At 34.0% G+C, this 23,675-nt stretch overlaps 2 long non-coding RNA genes across 2 annotated transcripts; one reads left to right on the top strand and one right to left on the bottom strand.

Moving 5' to 3' along the window:
• Positions 1-924: 924 nt before the first annotated feature.
• On the top strand, positions 925-9,024 carry LOC149113680 (uncharacterized). Its single transcript, XR_016206321.1, has 6 exons — positions 925-968; positions 1,285-1,358; positions 1,447-1,507; positions 1,705-1,773; positions 2,162-2,230; positions 8,950-9,024. It is a non-coding gene; the product is annotated as an uncharacterized LOC149113680 (long non-coding RNA).
• A 1,381-nt stretch (positions 9,025-10,405) lies between these two features.
• Positions 10,406-22,637, bottom strand: LOC110050243 (uncharacterized). Its single transcript, XR_016206320.1, has 7 exons — positions 20,698-22,637; positions 19,761-19,846; positions 18,783-18,856; positions 18,519-18,588; positions 18,242-18,315; positions 17,400-17,471; positions 10,406-10,907 (listed from the first exon to the last, which is right to left on the bottom strand). It is a non-coding gene; the product is annotated as an uncharacterized LOC110050243 (long non-coding RNA).
• Positions 22,638-23,675: the final 1,038 nt, after the last annotated feature.

The raw sequence follows: 23,675 nt of genomic DNA, 5'->3' as shown, positions 1-23,675 counted from the left end.
CATCTTCGGAGACCCCAGAGGCCCGGGCGAAAGTTTATATCACGCGGGGAGACTTTCTCCTGGAAATATCGCGTTGTCCCAACTAGTTGCCCCCGGAGTCTCATATATAAAGGATGGGGGTTCTTATCGTACCTTTTAGTGGTTAAAAAAGCAATTTTGGTACGCCCACAAAACACGATCTTGGTGTCTCTTTGGGGTTCTTTTCAAAATTTCCGACGAGCACCCCCCGTCCTTTTTATATGAGAGTCCCCCCCGGGTAGCTGCCTCTGGATCTCCGAGGATGAGGTGATTGGTGAGTTTTGGCAATTTTGAAAGGGAGCCCCATCCAATCCCCCTTCCCCCGCCTAATGCCCCTTGACACATCTACAACTGACTCAGATTCTCTTCCTACACAAATTCTATCCACGTTTATTGTTTGGAATATACTAAATTGACAGTTTAAATTTTGATACGAAAGAGATCGATCGAATTTTTTTAAAAATTACATAAAACTCGGTCAGACCAAACGGATTAGAATTGAATAAATCAAAGGCGTGGACACCCCAAAAAAGATTATCATAAAATTAATCATACATTCATATTTGCATCACACCCTAATTCAGTGTGACATGTGGTCGTGGACGTGCTTGGCCTCGCTTCTTCAAGCAGAAATTCAACTCTTTTCGCTTGTTCCTGCCTGAAAATGACTTCCAAAAGGGTACAAAGTTAAATTCAAGGTTCAAGAACGCTCGACTTCAGTTGAAGAAACAGAACATGGCGAAATTTTAGACGTTTAGCAGAACAGAGATGTCTTCACTTCAGGTAAGGCGAAGAAGCGTTGCTGAACAGCGCTCTTACGTTCTCGAAGGTACCACAATGTTGTAGGAACAACTCTTCAGATGAATTTTATGGTCGAGATTTTATTACTCTTTCTGTTTTATTCCACACAGTTTACTGCAGATACTTAACACGCTACGCTCGACACGCTGGTAAGATTACCGTGAACTTTAAAAATGTTTAAAAATCTTTCTTTAAAAATCTTTTCAAGTTAGTTAGAAAGAATTTTGAATATTTTTGCGACATATTTTTGTGTTCTCGCGCTTTAAACGAATGTTAGCCTTCTAGTGCTACCTTCGACTGCTCACTGTTGTTAACTCCTGTAAAATTTAGATATGCTTGTTTTCAATCACTTTAGCCTCGGTAAAGAACAATATTTGGTCTTTTAATCTGGAGGTGGAAACGTTTTGAAACTTTACTGAGTAACATCTTTGTCCACAAACCCAATTTTCCCTGTTGGTTTTTCAGTTTTCTGATGCCACCTGCTCTACCACCGTGCGTAGCTTAAGAAGTTCTCGAGGTTATTGGAAGCCCTCTGTGACGTAAGCTTCATTTAAATCATCTTGTTGATAAATTGGTCTTGCCAGAAAAGCTTGGTGATAAAGCATTGATTGTTTTTTTAATCTGCAGAATTGTAGAATCGAAGTGGGTGTTAAGCGTTGGCAGGAACAAAAAAGAAAGCAATCTAAATGTAAGTACGGCTGACTTAGAATTTTGTTATTTTAGCCATCTCAAGCTTTTGCAAAATTAACTCTGTTAGAAACTAGCCATTACTTATAGTGATTGGAAAAAACTATCCAGTTTAAAACTGGGTGTAACGAGGCTAGCAAAACATGCAACATGTTCGTGTTGAATATATATCGATTGAATGGTGTTTCTATATTACAGGATAGCTGGAACGTGGAGCAAGATTCGCAGAGACAAACACAAGGAGGAAACCAAAAAAGACAGGAAAATGTAAGTTAAGCTGACTTCACGTTGTGTGTTTTTAATTGGTGTGAACAAATTTATTTTCTAGGGTGACAACGGGGTGACAACGGGGTGACAACGGGGTGACAACTGCCAAAAATAATCCTACTCAACAAAAGGGAGAGAAAAAATCGTACAACGCGAGCCAAGAAAAAAAAAACATAACGAACAAGTTCCTCAAAATGTTGTACAATCTGAATTTCTTACTGAGAAAACATTTTCCATCACCTGCTCTCTTCAAACACTTACGATTATCCTTAAGATAACAAGTTTGACCAAACTCCTTATAGTGGTCAGCCTCTGTGTTTCACGTTGTTCTTTCTTGTTAACGTGAAACAACGTTTATTGATGAACGCATTTTTGGTTCAATTTGCAGGATTGCAAGGATGGAAACAATATTTGGGAAGCGAAAACGTAAGGTGCAAGCAAAGGAAGATGGCAAAATGTAACTACCTCATTTTTTTTTTGAGGGGGGTGTAATCAATCTACGCGAACGGGCACGCATCAAACATTTTGGTAAATTTTGACACTGCCCTCTGCAAAGCAACAGATTAACATGACCAAATTGTGTATTCATGGTAATTGTAAAATCTGACGGCTACTTTTCCTCGCCAAACGTCAATATGAATTGTCTAGATATACCAAAAAGAAAAACGACAGTGTTAATTTTTCATGATTTCTAGAGTGATCTGAAGCTTTGTGTTAATGACAAACCTTTACTTTTTTGACTGAAAACGTCAGCGTAAAAAAATTCGAACTGACAAAATAGACTAATTGATATAAGACAAAACATTTTAATGATAAAATGTATTATCGTTTGTCTCACGATGTAGTCACTTGTAGCTCAAAAATAAAGAATTTTTTTTACCTCGTAAGAGGACGTTTAGAGCAAAATTCAAACCTTTTTAACAAGTAGTATTTTCATAACTGATAAGGAGTGGTTATAACTCATGAGTAGATCTTTGCATTTGAAAATGAAACTATGAAATCCAAACTAGAGCCTTTTTCAAGTGACAATGAACTTTTTCAATTTAAATAAAACTTTTTTCAATTCTACAAAATGGCGTTTTAAATAAATTGGAACTTTTGGCCAGTTTAAATGTGTTTTGGCATCTTCAGACATCTTCAGCTAAAGTTAGGTGTATTGCAGTAGAACTTAAAATGGCTTTAAACCAAACTTCAAACTTTTACATCCCAAAGTGGAAGTCTAAATAGAAAAGTGACATGGAAGTGCATGGAATTGTTTCAATTAAAATGAAACTTCTTCAACTCCAAATGAAAATTTTCCAAGAGAAAAAAGACTTTTTTTCGTGTCACAAGAAATTCTTTTTAAATAAGCACGGTACTCTTTCAGTTAAAAATAAAACTTTTGCAAGGTAAAATGCTTTCTTTTTCCACTCTAAAATAAAACTTTTCCAAAGAAAGACTTTTTTTAACTCAACACAAATATTTTTTATCAAGCATGGAACTCTTCCAACTCGAGAGTCTTTTCATGAAAATTTTAAAAAGTTGTTTCGACTAAAAGAAATCCTTTTTAAGAAAACATAGAACTCTTTCAGCTAAAAATAAAACACTTCCGAGGAAAAGTACTTCATTAACTGAGCATGCTACTTTTTAGCTCAAAATGAATCTTTTGTAAAGAAACACACTTTTTTCAGCTCAAAAGAGATCTTTTCAAGCGTTTATGGAACTTTTTAACTGAAGATCAAACTTTTCTAAACCAAATTACTTTTTGCCATTTAAAAGAGATCCTTTTCAAAAAGGATCAAACTTTTTCAGCTGAAAATGGAAAATTTACAAGCAAAATTACTTGTATTTAAATTCATAGGAGATCCTTTTAACTAAACATGGACCTTTTTGTAGCTCAAGATGAAACTCTCCTAAAGAAAAAACCGCTTTCAACTCAAAAGAGATGCTTTTAAGCAAGCATGGAACGTTTTCTACGGAAGATGAAAATTTTCAAGCAAATATACTTTTTTGACCCAAAGCAAAAGTGCTTCTTCAATTTTAAGCAGATCCTTTGGAACTGAACATGGAACTTTTTAACTCAAAATGAAACTTCTCCAAAGAAAAAAAGTTTTTTCAACTCAAAAGAGGTCCTTTTAAGGGAGCATGAATTTTCTTCAACTGAAGATGAAACATTGTTGAGAACGTACTTTTTCGACTCGAAAGAGATGCCCTTTTAGTGAGCAGGGAACGTTTTCAATGGAAAATGAAACTTTTTCGAGCAAAATTACTTTTTCACTTCGAAGGCGATCCTTTTTAATTGAAAATGTATGTATAACTCAAAATGCAACTTTACAAACGAAACATACTTTCTTCAACTCGCTAAGCAAGCATGGCAACTGAAAATGAAGTTTTTTATAAGCAAAAATACTTTCTTTTAACTCAAAGGAGTACCTTTTTAATTGAAAATGGACCTTTTTAGCTCAAAATGAATCTTTTGTAAAGAAACAGACTTTTTTCAGTTCAAGAGAGATCGTTTTGAACGTTTTTGGCACTTTTTAACTGAAGATGAAACTTTCCTAAGCACAATTACTGTTTTCCATTCAAAAGAGATCTTTTTTAGAGAGGATAGAAATTTTTCAGCTGAAAATAAAAGGTTTTCAAGCAAAAGTACTTTATTTAAATTCATAGGAGATCCTTTTAACTAAACATGGACCTTTTTAGCTCAAGATGAAGCTTTCCTGAAGAAAAACAACTAAAAAGAGATACTTTTAAGCAAGCATGGAACTTTCTCAACTGAAGATGAAAATTTTCAAAGCAAATATACCTTTTTGACCCAAAGCAAAAGTGCTTCTTCAATTTTAAGCAGATCCTTTGGAACTGAACATGGAACTTTTTAACTCAAAATGAAACTTCGCCAAAGAAAAAAAGTTTTTTCAACTCAAAAGAGGTCCTTTTAAGGGAGCATGAATTTTCTTCAACTGAAGATGAAACATTGTTGAGAACGTACTTTTTCGACTCGAAAGAGATGCCCTTTTAGTGAGCAGGGAACGTTTTCAATGGAAAATGAAACTTTTTCAAGCAAAATTACTTTTTCACTTCGAAGGCGATCCTTTTTAATTGAAAATGTATGTCTAACTAAAAATGTAACTTTCCCAAAGATAATACTTTCTTCAACTGGCTAAGCAAGCATGGCAACTGAACATGAAGTTTTTCTAAGCAAAAATACTTGTAACTCGAAGGAGATCCTTATGAACTGAACATGGACATTTTACCTCAAAATGAAACTTGTCCAAAGAAAAAGACTTTTCAACGTGAAAGAGATCCTCACTTTTTTCCACTCAAAAGAGATCTTTTTAAGCAAGCATGATTTTTTTCAGCTGGAAAAGAAGCTATTATAAGCGGAAATACTTTTTCACTCGAAAAACGTTTTTCAAACTCAAAAGAAATCTTTTAAGCAAGCATTGAAATTTTTCAACAGAAGATGAATTTTTTCAAAGCGGATATACTTTTATCCTCCCAAAAGAGGTCAACTAGAGTGAAAATGTTCCAAGCAAACATACTTTTTTCAATTCAAAAGAAATCTTTAAAGCAAGCATGGAATTTTTTCAACTGAGGATGAAACTTTTTTAAGCAAATTACTTTTTCCACTCAATAAAGATCCTTTTGAAGTAGTGAACATGGATTTTTTTCCATTGAAAATGAAACGTTTCCAAGCAAAAATAATTTTTCAACTCAAAAGAGGTCCTTTGAAGCATGCACGGAACTTTTTCAATTGAAAATTTAACTCAAAATGAAACTTTACCGAAGAAAAAGACTTCTTTAACTTGACAGATCCTTTTAAATGAGCATAGATTTTCTTCAACTGAAAATGAAACTTTTTAAGCAAAAATACTTTTTTCGACTCAAAAGAGATTTTTTTAGAATATATGGAACTTTTTAATTGAAAATGAAATTTTTCAATGCAAAAGTACTTTTTTCGACTAGAAAGAGATTCTTTTAAACAAGTATTTTTTTCAACTGAAGATGAAACTAAAGCAAAAATACTCGAAAGTGGTTTTTTAAGCAAGCATGAAACTTTTTTCAACTGAAGATTATACTTTTCTAAGCAAAAACCAGTTTTTTCTACTCAAAAGAGATCACTTTTAAGTGAACATGGAAGTTTTTCAACTGAAAATGAACATTTTCTACTCAGAAATAATTTTTAAATTCAAGGACATCCTTTTTAACTGAACATGAATATTTTCAGCTCAAAGTAAAGATGAAACTTTTACAAAGAAAAAGAGGGGCTTTTCAACTCAAAAGAAATCCTTTTTAAGTAGTCATCGAACTTTATCAGCTGAAACTGAACGTTTTGTGAGCAAAAATACTTTTTTCCACTCCAAAGAGATACTTTTTTAGTGGGAATTGAACTTCGTCAACTAAAAATTAATGTTTTCTACGCAGAAATATGTTTTAAATTCATGGAACTTTTTAAATCAATATGAAACTTTTCGAGCCATAAAGACCTTATTCAACTCGAGAGATCCATGCAACTCATCGAAGATGGAACTTTTCTCAGCAAAAACACTCTTTTCAACTCGAAGGGATCCTCTTTAAGCGAGCATGGAACTCGTTCTGTCGAAAATGAAATTTGCTAAGCCAAAAAACCTTTTTCAATTAACTGAACAAGGAATTTTTATAACTAGAATTGAAATTTTTCTAAGGAAAATAATTTTTTTGCTTAAGAGATCTTTTTCATCTAAACATGGACCTTCTTTTAATTCAAAATGAAACTTTTTCAACAAAGACAGACTTTTCATTTCAAAAATAACTTTTAAATAAGCATCGAACGTTTTTGAGTACTCGTAATGAAACTTTTTCAACGAAGGGTGAAACCTTCATACAGTTTTGTTCGGAATAGTTTGGTCCAAATTTTGTCACGTAACACGTATCTAAGCACAAATCTTTAGAAACAGTTTTGTAAGTAAAATTGCATTTCTTACTTTGAATAAACTTTTGGAATCATTTCAGAATTGTTAAGCTTTTATCCCAAGTCATTTAGATATGGTGGATTGTACTTTATTTTGCTTAAAAGCAACAAGACTTAATTTTCGAAACGTTCAGTTCAACGAACGATATAACAGCTGATCGGAGTAGTAAGGAAATCATTTGAAGTAGAGGGGAAAAGGAAAACAAACAAATTACGGAGTGCATAAAGAGACGTGTTTTACATCATTCCGATTGAATTCTTGAATGTTTTCAGGGCATACCTGCTCAGATTTTTTGTTAACTTTGATCCAGTTGATCGTGCATTTATCACCTGTTTTTTACGCCAAAAGATCGAACATTTTCATTCACGTGAGTTTCTGACGTTACATTGTTCGTATTTGTATTGTGCACAATAGTTCAGTTTTGAAAAGCTAAGTTAAAACTATATATCAATGATTCTTCAGTTGTTGGCATCACCTCGCACTGAGCTTCTTAAAACAGTAAAATTTGGTGGAAAGCTTGTCATATTGTTACTGAATTGAGCTTTTTTTAAAAAATTATTCTCTCTCTGTATGGCATGACTTTGTTTTCTCCAATAAGGTGAGCTCAGCTAGGCTCAGATTCTTTACTAAATTAAGTAAATCTCTAAGCTATGTTACTTTTTTACAACGTAGAATTTTCTTGATTAAATTTACATACAATGTTTCCGTTTTGCTGATTTGAAAAAAATAAAACCGTTTTTAAATTTTGTAGTCAATATGGTCCAATTTGATGATTTAGAACTTACAAACGAAACTTCTTCAGGAAATGTGTTCTTGAAAATACGTCAACATTGTTCAAACCGTCAGACTAGTGGTCAGTAGTAATCAATAGTGACAAAATATAATTTTTTCTTGAAACATCAGTAAAACCAAACATGCTTGTGAGAATTAAGTGAACTAACCAGCAGACTGAAACGAATTGACTTGATACTTGGCAAAATCTCAACCCTTTGAGTAAGAAATGTATGGATACTAGAGAGGAGAGCTTGTGTGTTGACCTTGATCAACTTAAACCTTTTGACGATTTCTCAACGAGAATGTTCTGCTTTTTTTGTTATAACTATTTTGTGAGTAAGCGACAACAAAATTTCTGCTCCATTACAATGTGAAATACTATTTTACGTACTATGATATTATCACGCAAAAGATGACTTAATTCAATTATAATCGAAGGAAAGGATCTTGATAAGAACTCGAAAACGCCTCGAAATAGCCACGAAATAGCTGTCTGGTTCGGTGAAATCTTTTTTTCCTTTTTTCTGAAGACATTTTAGTTCACTTTTGTGAGGGCTTTTTTTGTTAAATTCAAATTCTAAGGAGTGAAAACTTGATCAAACACTACATTTTAAACAAAAGATCGCAATAAAGACATTGTGAAAAAAATATCGGACGCATTTTCGGTATAATCTTCATGTCTCTCACAACCGTTATCGAAGTTGTTCGTTTGTTTTTTTCTTGACTTGTGGCCTCGCGGTGTAATGTGCACTCTTTGTCGTTTACGACTTCTCCTTAGCCATCAATTTCTTTGAGGTTTTTCTTAGCAACTTCCTGCAAGAGGCTGGAGCTCTGCCGAACCAATTTTTTTTTTCTTTTTGATTTTAAAGAAGCAAAATTATGTGAAATTTTAGGAGCTCAGGGGTGTATTTTTCTTTCTGGTAAAAGATTTTTTCTTTTGCTAAGAAAAGAAAAATGCATCTCTGGGCTTCTAAAATTTTACAGAATTTTGCTGCTTTAAAAAGAAAAAGGAAAAAAGAACTGGTCTGGCGGGGCCTCAAGCCCCTTGCTGTGGAAGTTGTTAAGAAACAACTTAAAGAAAGCGACGGCGAGGGAGAGGCCGTCGACGCCAGAGGGCGCGCGTTACACCGCGAGGCCACAGTGACGTTGGATAAATTTTGGCCAATATTTAATATAAATAGGTTCGGAGCTATAATTTAAGGAAAACATGGGCAGAATACTCATTAGTATTCAAAATTCAGTCTTTATTTATACACAAGGGACCAGAAAAAGCGTGCAAACAAAATTACCATATAAATTTTATTTCGTGTTCTCAAAATATATTTTTACACTGTGTAGTTTTACGTGTACGTTATTACCGGTCTGTAGCATATATAAATTTTATTTCGTGTTCTCAAATATATTTTTACACTGTAGTTTAACGTGTACGTTATTACCGGTCTGTAGCTGATATGTTTTTACTTTATTGCAGGATTGGAACTTCAAGAACAGAGAAAGAGAAGAACACTATTTACTGATTTGAATTTATTAAAGGCTTTGAAACAAATCGCCTGTTATGCGGCTCACTGTCACACGCGCGTGAGAAAACAAGCTGTTACGACACATTGCTCAGTCTAATATGACGTTCGCTCTAAATTATTGTATTGTACATTGATTTGGTTTTGCTTGCGTTATGTTAGATGGAGTAGAAGCTTGTCTTCGCACTCAACGGTGGTAGAAGTCGCTGTTCGTTTTTACACTTACAAGATTTTTTCAAGTAGTACATGCACACTTGGAAAATTTTTTCAAATAGTACATACACACTTAAAAAAATTTTTCTCATACACATTTACACTTTTAGAAAATTTTTTCAAATAGTAGATACACACCTAGAAATTTTTCTTCATACACTTTTACACTTAGAAATTTTTTTCAAATAGCAGATGGAAAATTTGTTCTCATACACTTTTACACTTACAAAATTTTTTCAAATAGTAGATAGAAAATTTGTTCTCATACACTTTTACACTTAGAAATTTTTTCAAATAGTACATAGAAAATTTTTTCTCATACACTTTTACACTTACAAAATTTTTTCTCATACACTTTTACACTTACAAAATTTTTTCAAATAGTAGATAGAAAATTTGTTCTCATACACTTTTACACTTAGAAAATTTTTTCAAATAGTACATAGAAAATTTTTTCTCATACACTTTTACACTTAGAAAATTTTTTCTCATACACTTTTACACTTACAAAATTTTTTCAAATAGTACATAGAAAATTTGTTCTCATACACTTTTACACTTAGAAAATTTTTTCAAATAGTACATAGAAAATTTTTTCTCATACACTTTTACACTTAGAAAATTTTTTCTCATACACTTTTACACTTACAAAATTTTTTCTCATACACTTTTACACTTACAAAGTTTTTTCTCATACACTTTTACACTTACAAAATTTTTTCAAATAGTAGATAGAAAATTTGTTCTCATACACTTTTACACTTAGAAAATTTTTTCAAATAGTACATAGAAAATTTTTTCTCATACACTTTTACACTTAGAAAATTTTTTCTCATACACTTTTACACTTAGAAAATTTTTTCTCATACACTTTTACACTTACAAAATTTTTTCTCATACACTTTTACACTTGGAAAATTTTTTCAAATAGTACATAGAAAATTTTTTCTCATACACCTTTACACTTACAAAATTTTTTCAAATAGTACATAGAAAATTTGTTCTCATACACTTTTACACTTAGAAATTTCTTCAAATACTAGATCCACACAGAGAAAATTTTTTCTCATACTAGATACACACTTAGAAAATTTTTGCACATAGTACATACACACTTAGAAAATTATTTTCAAATAGTACATACAAAATTTTTTCTCATACACTTACAAATTTTTTTTCAAACAGCAGATGGAAAATTTCTTCTCATATACTTTTACACTTACAAATTTTTTTCAAATACTACATAAAAAATTTTTTCTCATACACTTTTACACTTACAAAATTTTTTCTCATACACTTTTACACTTAGAAATTTTTTTTCAAATAGTAGATGCAAAATTTTTCCTCATACACTTTTACACTTAGAAATTTCTTCAAATACTAGATCCACACAGAGAAAATTTTTTTCAAATAGTAGATACACACTTACCAAATCTTTTTCACATACACTTTTACACTTACTTACACTCACAAATCTGATAGCAGATACAAACATTGGACAAACACGCTTACTTCGCTCGAAAAACTAAACGCATTACACATTCTAGGCAAACACAATTTTTTTCATGCAACCTCAAAAACTTAATCACTCAATTCTTAGCATTTTTATACAACACTTAGAAATATCTCAACAAAAAACCCAAAGTTTCTTCAGCTCCGTTAATGCTATTGCAAATAAACTGTTTAATCCACGGCCAATCTGAAAACAAAACAACGACACAGTAAATACAATGCACAATCTCTTGAGTATGTTACTAATTACAATATCAAAAGAATTTGTAATTCAATTGTTTCACGGAACAATGACAGCGAACCTACTTCTACGTTAATTTTACCCTATATTTCTTAAATCGTCAACGTGGTCTTGTGGTAATGCACACCCGTTGGCGTCGACGGCCGCTATCCCCTGCCGTCGTTTCATTTAAGCTGTGAGTTCGCAACCACAGTGGGCCGAGAGGCCCCGTCGACAGAATTTTTTTTTCCTTCTAATTTTTAAAGAAACAGAAATCTGTACAATTTAAGAAGCCCTAAGATATATTTTTCTGGAAAAATAAACCAGAAAAAAAATCTTAGGGCTACTAAATTGTTCAGATTTCCATTTCTTGAAAACCTAACACGAAAAATCCAAAGTAGTTACTAACTCAAAGTTTAAATAAAATAAAAGCAAACAATACACCAATAGAAACCAAAAGATAAATACATTTAAACCAGGATTAACCGAGAAAATCACATACACAACTTGAGAAAGACCTTTGCATTTTCACAGCAACTTCAACAATACAACCACGAAAAAGAAAACTTCATTTCCAGTATTTAAACAAAAGCGTTTTCCTTTCCGATACTGTTACCCAATAGTCTAATCAAGGAAAAAGCTCCACCAATCTCAACCCCGTTAACAATTTGAAACCATTATCTTAAAATGTTCGGATTAAACCAAATTTCTACAAAATCGTAAACGTAAGTCAGCCACAACAACTAAACTGTTCTCGTTCCAGTGTGACAAAAAAATAGATTGCGTTAAGTTCAAAATTTTATCTACTGTTTAAAAAAGAAATACAATAGAAACAGACCGATCACGAACTCACAAAAACATGTAATCTGAAGATGAAATATGAACTCTCTTTACACAGTCTCTTTTCATGTCTGTTATGAGAATTTCGAGGTAGATCGAGAAAATAATATAACACCTGGCAGCTTTACAACACAATGAAAATAAAAAAGTAAAATTCTATGTTGATCTTGGAAAACTGGTTCTACTAAAAAATACCTTCAGCTTTTGCTGCGAGAAAATTAACAGAAAATCTTTTCTGTATGACTGTTTATACTCAACACGACATCTTTCAGTTACAATCAAAGAAATATTTAAACAACCCACTAATCGTCATTTTGAGTTTAGGACAAACAATCTTTCTTCTTCTTAGCCATGCTGTTTCTATCTTAAAACACTGAGAAACCGTCATAACATTCATCGTGTAAAAAACTAGACAATACTATACAACATCGATGACAAAATCTCCTTTAATTCTTGTGTCGGAAAAAATGCTTCATTTATTGTACCACTTTTATAAACCACGTCTCGTCAGCCTTGTTGTATTCTTTCAGTTCTCATCGCTTGAGAAGTTTGACTGGTTACGAGTTTTATTTTTGATGGCATTTCTTTAACAATTTCCCTGTTATATCTCCTCTTTCTGATGTGCTCGTACAATCAAATCAATATCACTATTTTGATTCGTAAATTGCGAATTTCATGTGAATTAAGATAAACAGAATTACTGTATTTCAAAAAATAAACCTACTTTCTGGCGATTTTCTAGGTTTTGTTCGATAGAAAAAGGTGCATTGTAAAAAAAACATTTTGTCTTACGTGGTCTCAAATTTACTACCCTGAGAAGTTCACGAATTGCAAACTTGTGACCATCAATCAAGTTGCCTTGGCGACCAATTCTGTAGTCTGATGAATATTTTATTTCCACAGATAAATTTCTTACAGTTTTTGTTTAAGCATTCTTTATGACCATCACCAAACTACATTTGGTAATATTCCAAAAACGATAAGGTATCTGCTATGTCTGCATGAGAGTTCTAGGGTCCTAGCTATCAGTAGAAGTTTCAACTCATTTCTTAGCTGAAAGTAACAATTTCGATCGAATCTAGGTCCTTTATTTACGGCACCAAAACTATCACAAAAAATTATTATTCTCCAACAGAACACTTAAAATATCACTCTGGCATTACTTTGCTTTAAAAATACTTACTACAGTAGAACACGATCAGTAATGGAAATGAATTTATTTTCCATCCAAGAAGTTTAACAGGAAACCAGGCGCAATTTTTGTAGAGGAATCCAAAATATTAGTGTACTTTTTAGAGAAATGAAATCTTCTTCGACAAACAATACTGAAAAACGTCTATAACTTTCAGAAAAAATAATAACTCATCACGTTTTCTAAGCAAAATCTGTAGAGCAAAACTTGCCACCAAGCTAACGTCTTGGAAAAAACCATTAAATGATCATCCAATTTCATCTTCAAATGGAGTCTAAAATTGGCCTGACTTGTTATTGAAAAATAAGGATGCAATATTACAAAAAACGTATCCCTCTATAGTTCTATGAATGATCCTGTAATGATTTAAGAAAGAAAAATCAGGAACGATATCAGACACCACCCCAGGCACAAAGATGAATTTTTTAAAAAATTCTTCCTAGGTCAGAATGAAATTGGGCTGCCTCAGACAATTTGTATTCAATATCATTCATATGAAAATTTGGGAAATGTTCGAAAATGCAAAAGTACTCTGTACTAATCTGAAGACTTCAGGATAACAGGGACAAAATACTCTTTCCATCCCCTCTACTTGAAAAGTAATAATGTGAAGACAAGCAATCTTTTAGTCCTAAAAATGAGCATTTTGTCAACCGTTTCTGCAAGCCAGAATTTGAATACAGTAAATGATAATTTCAAACACGGACTGAAAAGTTCATTCCAGTGACAAAACCAATTTCGAACCTCAGCGATAAAATAATTTCCAATCCTCTGCGAACAGAAAATTTTGAGTCAGCAGTTCTTAACGGTACGGCAAGTATTTTAATAATTTTATTACCCCGGGTATACTACTCCATACTACTCTTAGCCCAGTGACAAAAATAATTTTTAGCCAGGGCCACAAACAATTCTTTCAACAACAGCAAAACAAATCTAAAGCCAATTGAGTGCATGACAAGTGTCAGTAGCTCATTTACTCCACTGTAAAAGTGAATATAATCAGCGGCCAATCAAAATTGTCTGTTCCAATGGAAACATTCACACTGCTACAACATAATTGGTCTGATCACGAACAAAAAAATAAAAGACACGAAAATGAATTTTGTTTGAAATAGTGCCTAGCTCAGAATGGAAAAAACTAAGAAGAAATTTGGGCCGATTTTTCAAGTATAAAAGAAATTGAAACAGTGCTGCCTCAAACAATTTATTTCAATATCATTCACAGAAAAGGTTTCAAATTAACCTAAATTCAATGAAAATGACAATTTTGAAATTTTCGAAAATTCAAAGGTTCCAACCCCCCCCCCTCTCCCATGTAGTAAGCTAAAGACTTTCGCATAACAGTGAGAAAATACTCTGTCCGTCCTCTCTTCTTGTAAAGTAATAATTTGAAGACAAGCAGACAATTTTGCTACTCCTTAAATGGGCATTATGTCACCCTTTTCTGCATAGTATTCTAAATTACAAATCTCTGAACAACAAAAATTTCATGGAAAACTAGCGTATTTATGCCAGCTTGTTCAAATTTTAGTTAAGGTTGCACATAGAACAAAAACCTTTAACCTGAAAACTTCCGAACCTTTTCAAAATAAAATGGGTAATCTAGACTGAACAGAACACATTGGAAAATAATTTTTGTTAAACGTAATTATTAGGATTCCAGTCTGCAAACTGATGGTATCTGACAAGACATTTCACAAGATGTCAGACAATGGCTTTTAAAATCGCCCTTAAAGTGCGATGACTTCGACCGGAGCTACCTTAAAGTTTTTAACCAATCAAAACTCGACTTTGGAACAAAATTCTGAATTAGTTTGTAATCAGACCAACCATATTGAAGCAGGGTGACTGTTTGCCGTTGGAACAGACGATCGTGATCGGCTAGTGATCACGTACAAATGTAGTTGATAAGAGCAGTCCGGCACACTAACAAAAAATAAAAAAAACATGCACCACAATCACCTGAACCCAGCGCACGGTACAGCGAGAAAAAATGATAATTCTTGAACACGGAATGAAAAGACCATTCCAGTGACAAGAATGATTTCAAACCCCACCTATAAAATAATTTCGATTCCTGAACGAACAGAAATTTCAAGTCACAATAGTAACAATATTGTAATAATTTTGTACTTTTGTTTATTACTTTATAATTCTCGTTACCCAGCGGCAAAAGATTTTTTTCAACCAGGGGCATAAATAATTCTCTTAACAACAACGCCAAAACAAACTATGAGATCCCTTACAAAAATAACTTCCAAGTTTACAACAAAACAAATCTGAAGTGTCGGTCACTCGTTTGTGAAAGTAATCAACAACCAATCAAAATTGTCTGTTTCAATGCGGAACATTCACACTGTTACAACATGATTGCTCAGATCAAGAGCAAAAATTGAAAAAAAGCCACTAAAATTAAGTTTGTTTGCAATAGTTTCAAATTATAATGAAATTGAGCTGCGTCAGACACTTCATTTCCAATTAATACAATTCAAATGATAGATTTCAAATTAGCCGAAATTCAAAATTTCAATTTTGAAATTTTAGGAAATTGTGGGAATGCAGAGGTCCCCTGTGCTAATCTGAAGAATACAGGATAACAGGGTGAAAATACCCTTTCAGTCCCTTCTTCTTGTGAAGTAATAATTTGGAGACAAGCAGACAATTTTCCTAGTCCCTGAAGTGTGCATTTTGTAAACCTTTTCTGCAGGCTGGAATTTGAATAGAGTATTCTTAAAAATCTCTGCACAACAAAACTTTTAATGAAAACTAGTGTATTTCTGCTAGCTTGGCCAAATGCGAGTTTATGTTGCACATATAACAAAAAGCTTTAACTTGAAAACTTACAGACCTTTTCAAAACAACATGGAACTCTAAGACTGAACGCAGAAAAGCAGAAAAAAATATGAACAGAATCATTTAGATTTTCAATCTGCAAAATAATGATATCTAGCAAGACATTTTACAAGATGTCAGACAATTACTTTTAAAATCGTCCTTGGAGAGAAACGACTTCGACCAGAGCCACCTTAAAGTTTTTAACCGATCACAACTCGATTGTGAAACAAAAACTCTGAATTAGTTCGTGATCAGACCAACCATGTTAGAACAGAATGTCCGTTCGCCGTTGAAACAAACGATTTGGATTGGCTGGTGATTACGTACAAATTCCGTTGACAAGAGCAGTCCGACAAACCAACAAAAAAATGGTTTGAAAGAGTTCCTAACTCAGATTTTTCAAGTATTGATGAAATGTCGCTGCGTCAGACGATTTGTTTTAATGTAATTCCAAAGATAGGTTTTAAATAAACTTAAATTCAAAACGGTGATTTTGAACTTTTTTGAAATTTTCGAAAATGCAAAGGTTCCCTGTACTAATCTGAAAATACTCTTGAAAGAAAATTCTCTTGTAAAGTAATCATTTTACAACTTTTAAAATGTGCGTTTTGTAAATCTTTCTGAAGGCCGCAATTTGGACAGAGTATTCTTAAAAATCTCCGCACTACAGAACTTTCGAGGAAAAATAATGAATTTCTGCTTTATTGGTAAAATCTTAGTTTATATTGCCCATATAACAAAAATCTTCAACTTGAAAACTTATAAAACTTTTCAAAATAACATGGGTAATCTAGACTGAATAGAAGAAGATCGGAAAAGAATTTTCATTCAGAGTAATTATTCAGAATTTCAGTCTACAATCTGATGATATCTGCACATTTTCCAGGATGTCAGACAATTGCTTTTAAAATCGTCCTTAAAGTGAAACGACTTTGACCGGAGCAATCTTAAAGTTTTTAACCTATCACAACTCGTTTTTGATTGGCTGGTGATTACGTAAAAATTCGTTAAGAAGAACAGTCCGATCCAGCAAACCAAAGAAGAAAAGTTCTTGAGTATTAATGAAATTAAGCTGCGTCAACAATTTCTTTTCAATGTAATTCAATTTAAAGCTTTCAAACTATGTACCTAAATTCAAAATGATAATAGGATTTTTTAAAATTTTCGAACACGCAAAGGTCCCCTGTGCTATTGAAAGGCTTCATGATTTCAGAGATAGAATTCAGTTTTCCGTCCATCTTCTTGTGAAGTAATAAATTAAGACAAGCAGACAATTTTCCTAGTCTTTAAAATGTGCATTTTCTCAACTGAATGAACAACTTAACGCCAACAGCGTCGAGAAAATTATGAGTACCACTCTCCCTCCCCCACACACCCACCCTGAGTAAACATACATCATTAAACACCCCCCATGTGAAAATTTTACACTACAAAGTTTTCTTCCAGCGTAGCCAAATAATCTTGAGTGATAATTTTAATAAATAACGAAACTGCCTTCCATAACATACTGCTTTGGTTTAGCAAAACTGCGCAGTTCAGCTGTAAAATGAATTGATAAGAATACCTAGAAATTGTAAAGTTGTTCTACTTACAATTGATCCTGTTTGGTATTATCGTGTTTAATGATCTCCTGATATTTCTTTGCATTGCCACGATGTGTGTTCCTGAAATTAAGACAAAGAAAATGTTAAACAACAAAGTATTTCCAATGTAATAAAACCGAGGGAAATTTTAAGGCCAAAAGAAGACCACCTCCCATTTACTATGGCTTCGATTTAACAAAATGTCTCTTCACGTAGCTACGGTAGGTCAACTGCACAATAAATCAATAAGAATAGAAATTGCTCTGGTACTTAAAATGTATCCTTTTAACTTTTTGATTGCATTGCTCCTGATATTTCTTCGTATTGCTACGATGAGTATTCCCGACATTAAAACAATGAAGCCCAATTGAAAACCAAGTTAATCTGCAAGTTGTCCTAAATGAATTGACCCTCGGCCATGAAAAGTGAATAAGTTTTTGATTCAAACTCGAAATTGCAAAATGATTTGAATACTCTTTTCCTTCCATCTTCTTGTGAAGTAATAAATTAAGGCAAGCAGACAATTTTCCTAGTCCATAAAATGTGTATTTTCTCAACTGAATGAAAAACATCAACAACGACACAGCGTCGAAAAAATTACGAGCACGACCCTACCTTCCCCACACACCCGCCTTGGGTAAAGATACAGTCGAGCCTCCATTCAACAACCCCCCGGTAGAAATTTTACACCACAAACATTTCTTCCAGCGTAGCCAAATAATCTTGATTGATAATTTAGGCAATGCCAAAACCGTCTCGGCATATGTATACGCTACCGCTTTGGTCCGCTGAGTTAAACTGTAAAAGGAACCATTAAGCATAGCTAGAAATTGTAAAGTTGTTGTTCTTACAATTTATCCTTCTTTGTTCGATTGTGATCAATGATCTCCTGATATTTCTTTATCATTTGTTACGATGTATATTCCTGAAATTAAGACAAACAAAGTGTTAAACTTTAAACTTTTTCCAATATAGGCAAGTGATATCGAGTGAAAATGTTAGTCAATGAAGACAGAACTTTAACCGCCTCCAATGAGCTACAACTTCAGATTAACAAAATATCTAATCAACTATGGGAGTTTCAATATACGTTGAATCAATGAGAGCAGAAATGTTTGCTGTACTTACAATTTCGGCTCTTATCTGTTCCATTGTGATGTTGTCCTGCTATTCTTTTGCACTGCTGCGATGTGTATTCCTGAAATTAGACAAATAAAGTTTTAGACCACAAAAGTTTTCCAATGTAGCAAATAATATTGAGTGAATTGTTATAGCCAAAAGCAAGACCGCCACCCGTAAACTAAAACTTCGATTTAACAAATTGTCTAATCACCTACGGCAGGTTCAACTGCGCAATGTATCAATAAGAATAGAAGTTGTTCAGGTACTTACAATGTATCCATTTATCTTTTTCATTGCATGTAATGCTTCCCTCATATCTCTTCTTATTGTCTCGGTGAGTTTTCCTGAAATTAAAACAATAAAACTCAATAGAAAACAAAGTTAATCTCCCAGGGGCAGTATCACGAGAGGTCTTCTAAGGTTTTTGTGCAATTTATGCTAAAATTATAAAGATACACTCACTGATCAACAAAATAACCTTAAAGCGACAAAAAAAGGCAAAAATTCAATCGCTAAGAGATCAATGATTTTTAGTGATTTTCCTCCACGTAACATTGTCAAACTTCAAAACGTCGGCCCGACGTTTTCAAGTTTTAGACCACTTCTTTCCTACTCGTCCGTAGCCACAACAGTTGAAAACAACTTTCATGACTTGTACGGTGCATTTAGCAAGGTTAGGCAACTACTGGTGGATTTCCAATTAATACCAACACCGTCATTGGATTTTTAAGTAGCACTAAATCTTGGTGACACTGCCCCTTTATGAATTTACCCCCTACGAAACGTGAATACGTTTTTGGTTCAAACTCGAAGTTGCAACGCAAACTTATGATTCCATTGATTACACCTCGAAACTCGAGCTTAAACTGCAAACCCTGACTCGAAATAAATTGCATGATTTCCTACAACAATAAAATAGGATTTTGTCCTCAAATGTTGAGCTACTCCTTTACAATCTAATCATTCGGTCACTTGGTATCAGATGATATTCATACCGTGAGTAATTTATTTGTTCTTTCAATTCTGATGAACTAAAGGCCTTGAAAACCAGCAAGATAGTTTTGAATTTCCAAGAAAAAAAATGAATTCGGAAAGGACTGAAATTTCAATCGAAAAAGCCAGGTCCTACAATTTGGAGCAATCCTTAGTCACTGATCCAAAGTTGAAATTTATCCTTCATTAGGCTCAAAGTTTTTCGTTTGATTATTTTAAAATAAGATCAAAAGAACAACGTCTAAGAACACTAACCAGAAAGATGTGTTCATCTTGACTATGTATTGTGGTCGTCGTCCAGCAACACCAAGAAAACCTTGAGTACGTAAAGGAATAAAAATCTAAATAAACGAGAAAAGAGAAAAGAGAATAAATCGACGTAAGAGGAACTCTTGCAAAGAGCAAACTACCAACATTTCATACGCGACGATTGCAAGCCATTGTAATCATAATGTATAAAGTCAAAAATGATCTGGCGCCTCGTTACATTGCGGAATTATTTGTTGTTACCAATTCTCCGTATCACCTTAGAAATTCTGATTTCACCATACCCAGATTTCGGACTGTTGCTCATGGCAAACATAGCCTGACTTATTTAGGCCCTGTCATTTGGTCCAAACTCGACAAATCGATCTTCTGAATCATTACACACTTTTAAAAAGCGCATCAAATTGGTTGATTTCACTAGCCTGCTGGACAGTACTTGTAAAGACTGTTCTTTATTTAACAACTAACACTTGATCTTACTGCATGACTCATTGTTTGTGTTATATATATATATATATATTTTAAAACACTTACATAAGTACATGTATTTCATATTTTATTGATTATTAGATAAGTAATCGTAGTTAGGTGTCTCCAATTAGTATAGATTGTATGCTAGCGACTTCGACACGTTAATAAAGTTCTTATCTTATCTTATCTTGTCTACATATACTTGAAGATGTAAAGCGAGACAGAGAAATGGAAATTCATCGGTTTACGTTACTTTGAATTTTACTATCGGGAAAATGAACAATTTGGAAACTATTATCTGTTGCAATAAGCAAATATCGAATATTAAAACTAACTGCGATAGGAAGTTTTATCCTTACAACGAAACAGAAAAGAACGCTTGACTCCCTTGCACGTGCTGACCAAAATTTCACCCTCTTCCGACGGGTAAAGCTCAAAAAGGTATCAAACTTACCCACTAGTAGAATTTACAACTATCGTTCCTCGCCGAAGGTATCTTTGTAAATCCGTCGCTTTATGATATTTCATCCATAGCTTGAACCACTTCAACGGCAACGTTGTTCGAGGGAAGGTATGGTGAGATAAAAAATTGCCTGCATAATTAATTACTTTGCAAATCCAAATTCTCATGAATTATTTCAGTTATTCACCGAAGTGGATAGAGGTGGATGTTCATGGTATTCAGCGAATTATAATTACCCTCGGGGAGACATGGTGAGAAATCAGAAAAAACTGCTTGTAGCTTGGATCAAAAAAGTAGGGAATAAACAAAGGATTTTTCTTTATTTCTTCAGTTTTCCGGCTTTGTCAAAGATAAAAAAAATTCAATACTCCATTACAGACTTTCAGTTTGCCTCAGTTTTAAATGGGTTAGATTTGAACACGTAAGGTAGCACGCGAAAACAGTGACTCCCCCCCCCCCCCCCCTCCCCTCGCCCAAAAAACAACAACAACAAAAAACAAACAGGAAAGAAGAAGGCGGAAAACGAAGGGTTTTTTGCCACATCGAAACGGGTACAAATATGGCTAGAAATAAAGAAGTAACTTCAGGGCAATTCTTGTCAAATCTGATGCCTGAACTATCACATTCTGTAACCTTAAAATACCGAGCAAGGGCATTCAGTCTGTTTTCTTGAGGGGCCATTTGTCGCAGCTGAGAGCGAGTCGATTTAAAAACAACTCCTTGTAACTTTTTGCACAACCAATCAGTACATACCTTATTCCTCGTTTTTCGTTCTTTATTGTATTCTCACGCTGGGCATGCTGCGGTGGATGATCCTTACAGGTGTAACAGACAGACCTTAATCCATCAGACAGACAGACAGAAAGTCAGTCTCACAGTCAACTTTTCAGATCACCTTTTACACATCCTTCACTTCTTCAGTCGCTAAGTTGGGTGAACTCCTCTGTCACCCTATTACCTTCTTTAGACAGACATAAATATAGACAGACTGACAGACAGACAGACAGACAGAAAGTCAGTCTCACAGTCAATCTTTCAGATCACTTGTTACGCATCCTTCACTTCTTCAGTCGGTGATTCAGGTGTAACAGATCTCCTTTCCCCTGTCACACTACTACCTTCTTTAGACAGACAAACAAACAGACAGAGAGTCGGTCAGTCATCCGGTCAGTCGGTAGGTCGGTCGATCAGTCTTCACTCAGCAAGCTTGTTACCCAAGCTGTCAGTCTTTCACCTTTTAAATATAACAGAAGTCAGTCTGTTATTCAAGCGTAGGGAAACTCAGTCATAAAGTTAACCGACTAGACCAGTCAGTCAGCCAGCTACTTGGCTAATCACAACATTACAATCTTCACAAAGGCAATCAAGTTTGGTCTAATACCACACTGCTATTTCCATCTCTTAAGATGAAAAAAATAAATCCTTCATTGTGACTCCAGTGTCTCCATTACCAGAGGTGTCTGCTCATAGGACATTGTTTGTGTGTGGCTTACTGGCAGTGGAGGCGCGGTGGCCTCATTGTTAGTGCGCTCGACTCCGGATCGAGTGGACATTGATTGACTTTGCATTGATCAGGGACATTGTGTTGCGTTCTTGGACAAGACAGTTTATTCTGACAGTGTCTCTCCCCACCCAGGTGTACAAATGGGTACTGGTAAATTTGTTGCCGAGGGTAACCCTGCGATGGACTAGCATCCCATCCAGGGGGGAGTAGAAATACTCCTAGTCACTTCATGTTACGGAAACTGGGATAAGCTCCAGTCTGATGGGCCACTTGGCTTGTATGCAGACTTTACCTTCCTCAAGGTGTCAGCCTACAGGTCTCCATCAGAGAACATTAAACTGTACATTTAAGGAGCCCAGTCACAGCATTTTAAGTTATTTTGGCCACATACAAAATTACCCCTAAATTGAAAGAAACCTGAAAATATTGGTTTACTAAGAAAGATAAAAATCACCAAAGAGATAATAATAATAATAAACCATACAGAAACAAAGATGGTTAAGGATGGAGAAGATTAAAATGGATTACAAAAGGGGACCTTGAAAAATTAAGGCTAAACTTTTCAAGATGAACACACTGTGAAGTAGCTCCTTTAAGATAATTCATTTTCCTCATCAGAAATTGGTTCCTCTTAGGGGTGAGAATGAGCAAGAGCCAGACCCATAAAATGAGATTGTTATACCTTTTACAGGCTTCTTTTAGAAAAGTAAATGAAACTAATACATTGTATATTGAATACAGATTGGATATACATAAACAGTCTAATATGCTGAAAAAAATAACTCGATTCTGATTGGCTGAGAGCAGTGAAGTTCAAGTGCAACACCAGTGCAAAAAGTGTAACACCAGTGCAAATTACGCATCATATCTCTGGATTATGATTGGCTTAAAAACAATAGGAAATTTTCTAAGCCAATGATATCATGTGAAAAGACGACGAAAATTGTGTGTAGAAACTTTGAAAAAAGTTTTCTTGAATGAGAAAAAACTGGCTTCAAGAAAGATCTTCTGGCACTTCCTCCACATGAATTTGTTCATGTCACTTTATCTTATTAATATGTAATCATACGATTTTTCTCATTCAATTTGAAATTAATTTGCACTTGTGAGTTTTTCAAAAAGCTAAAATTGCACTCACTGAAGCGGCTTGTGGAATTTCCGCTCTTTGAAAAACTCACTTGTGCAAATTAATTTCACATTGAACTCGAAATTGTATGATTACCTATAAAAACCTAACATAAATATACAATCTCGAGACAAAAAAGTGCGATTAAAGGAGGTGATCATAGGAAGATAAGGAGAGAGTTTTGTATGTTTCTAGCTGGCTAGCTAAACTTTGACACATCAATAGAGTCTTGACTGATTGATTGAGCAGTCTGAATAAATACCACTCGATAAGTGACAGTCCGTCTATATCTTTTCTGGATTTTGTTATCCCGCACTGTCAACACAGACATCATTAATT

This window comes from Orbicella faveolata, unplaced genomic scaffold (genome assembly GCF_042242905.1).
Source record: "Orbicella faveolata isolate gen_17 unplaced genomic scaffold, um_ofav_v1 contig_14, whole genome shotgun sequence".
Lineage (NCBI taxonomy): Eukaryota > Metazoa > Cnidaria > Anthozoa > Scleractinia > Merulinidae > Orbicella > Orbicella faveolata.
Note: the sequence above shows the minus strand (reverse complement) of the source record. Positions and strands in the feature narration are given on the sequence as shown.